This window comes from Buceros rhinoceros, unplaced genomic scaffold, assembly GCF_000710305.1.
Source record: "Buceros rhinoceros silvestris isolate BGI_N320 unplaced genomic scaffold, ASM71030v1 scaffold3683, whole genome shotgun sequence".
NCBI lineage: Eukaryota > Metazoa > Chordata > Aves > Bucerotiformes > Bucerotidae > Buceros > Buceros rhinoceros.
In genome coordinates, this window is record NW_010404104.1 from 145,179 (window position 1) to 147,979 (window position 2,801).

Sequence of the window (2,801 nt, forward strand, 5' to 3'; positions counted from 1 at the left end):
AGAGATGGATTAACGATAGAAGTCAGGGCTCCGTGACATCGATTGTTCATGTTTGTAACTGGAGAGGCTTTGTTTTTCAGTGCTTTTGAATGTATCGTCCAAAACTAGCTACGTCAACATGGGCATTTGTATTTTGTATGGTTTCAATTAAAAGAAAAACTGGACAATTGTGCATCGTTTTAAAAAACAAACATAGACTTACTTGAAAACTTGATGCTGCACCGTTTGTAATAAAAACAACACGGATCACAAACAGCTTGCCACGTTGTACCATACTTCACAGTCTTACTGTAGCTATATAATAACAGATCCTGCACAAAACTAAGGGGCAGCGGGGGGCGGGGTTCAGGGGAGGTGGGACCTCTCATTTCTGGGTCACCAAACCAAATCTCAAGCAGTTTAGTAAGAGCTGAGTCTAGCATGTGAGGATTAAGTGTCTGCGTGGAATGTCTAAGTCATCTCAGTCACATTTCTTATTTAAGACACACCAAAAAAAGAAAAAAAACAACCAAACCCTCACAACTCTCGTAATTGGCACCGAGTTTTAGCTTTCTTGTTGGCAGTCTCACTAGAGACAAGCGCTGGATGGATCACATTGCTCTCACCAATAAAACACAGCATTCCAGGTCACAGCTAAGGCACATCTCCAGGAGCGTGTCTAGAACCTCCCCTTGCTGCCCTCTGTAATAGTGTACCCTTTCCCATGAAGCCAGACCTTCATTCCCTGATACCACAGTTTTCCCAAAAGCTGAATTCCTCTCAGGCTCATAGCTGAGCGAGCCAGGCTCTGGGGAGTGCTGAACCTGTTGGCCCATTAGGCAGGCTGATGGGCCATTGAAAGGATCAGCTACACAGTAATTCAGCACAGTAGCCCGTTGGCTTTATTGCTTAGTGTCCAATTAAAGACATGACTGGAGCTGTAGTAGTTGGAGTTTCGAGCTGACCTGGCTGCGCTGGCTGCCTTGCACAGCGCAAACGCTCTGTGCGCATCCTTGGTTATGCTGACGGCAGCAAGACAGGGACTCTGAAGAGGGACTACCTCCTGCCAGTGACGCAGGGGCCGCTCACAGGTCAGACAGCTTGAGTTTTTACCACTTAGGTTCAAGCTGACTGAAGTTTTCCGTAACCATTTCCCCCTGCCATCCCTTTTTATTTTTTTTAATGACAGAAACTAGTACCTTTCTTATGTCTTGTGTGAGAGACAACTGTCAACTTTGCTTAGCACTCTCTTAAACCTCGTTAGGTGTGAACTAAATGTACGGCTGCTTTGCCCCTTGCAACAGTAAACCATATTCACTATTTCTATGAATGTATTTTCTGATATCCAATCCGTAATAAGTTTCAGTGAAGATGATGGGGAAAAAAACATCCACTGCGGTCCACCTAGAGGAGCACAACGGGCTTTAAGTAAGATCTGTCTTGCCACGTATTCTTTAAGATCTCACTGGTGGAAAGGTTGAAGTTGTTCCACTCGCTATACATGAGCAATTGAGTTTGGGAGGAAAAGAGTAGTGGTAAAATTTGGAGGGGATAATTACTGAGGTGACAGGAGCCATTTCCTGTTGTTGTTTAGGAGCAGCTTACTCCTGCTCTGGTTTACACCCTGAGGTAGGTAATGCAAAGCCCCAGTGAGAAGTACCCCATGAACTGCTCCTGAGAGCTGAACTGCTCCAGCTGTTTGCAAACCCATCTCAGTCCAGCCGCAGGCTTCACATGTGTCTAGGTGAGAGGCAAAGTCTTAATCCACCACTGCGGACTGTGCAGCATCGATCAGTGAACCCCCAGCCCCCTCGGCTGTACTGCCTAGCCCGAACGCCAGGGCACCAGCCCACGCCAGACTGGCCCCAGCTGCAGCCCAGCACTGGTCTGTAGGGTCTGGGACCAGTTGGTATTTTTCAAGTAGTTCCCCAGTTTACTAGAATCGGTGGAACAAACTGGAAATTTAGCTTTCATTTACATGCAGTTTTAGTCTAGCGTTTTTAAATTAACCCACCCGGCATAATTGAGATGGATACCTGTAATCGTTAAATTGCATAGGGAATTTTTGTATGTTTAAATAACTGTACTGGACTCCGTAATGCTTATATTAGAAATTGTTTAGCAAAAGAAAATACTAGAAACAGTGCATTTAGTGAATGCATCCACTTAGTGCATTCACACAGTTAAATGTGTAGTTTGATGGTTATTATAGATACTTAAAAGTATAGTAAGTGGATATGTAACAGGAAAGACTGCTACAACTACAGACGTACTAAAGGGTAACTCCTGCACACCTAATCCAATCAGTATTGTCCTTTACTGTCAAGTTTGATAAATTGCAGTACTGGTAGCTTCCTGCTTGTTGACTGTTACCTAATTGTGTAAATGTACATCTGTAGTATGTACATGTGAAAGTGCCTTTAAATTTTAGAGGAGCTTTAGCCTTGCTCTTGTACTGTTGCATTTCCATTGCATCCTCCCCTGTTTGTGTATGGCTGCGTTCCCATCGCATTCCTTCCACTCTCGAAGAACAAATTAAAACATGGAAATTTCACGGTTCTGGAAGAGAAATGTACTGTTAATCTGTTGTGACAATGCACTTTTATGTATAGTACTGTACATTTTTTGGCATGTACCATTACAAGCTTCAGTATACATTCAGGTTTGTTCCTCATAGTGTATCTTTATAATAAAGAAGATAGTTCTGTCTGTGTGCAGTTTTGCTGAGTAAACCGCCGTCTCTGCTGATGTGGGTTGCCAGCCTACCTCTACCTCCTGTGTAAAGGGAAAACAATCGGCATCCCCAGCCACTCACTCCCCGC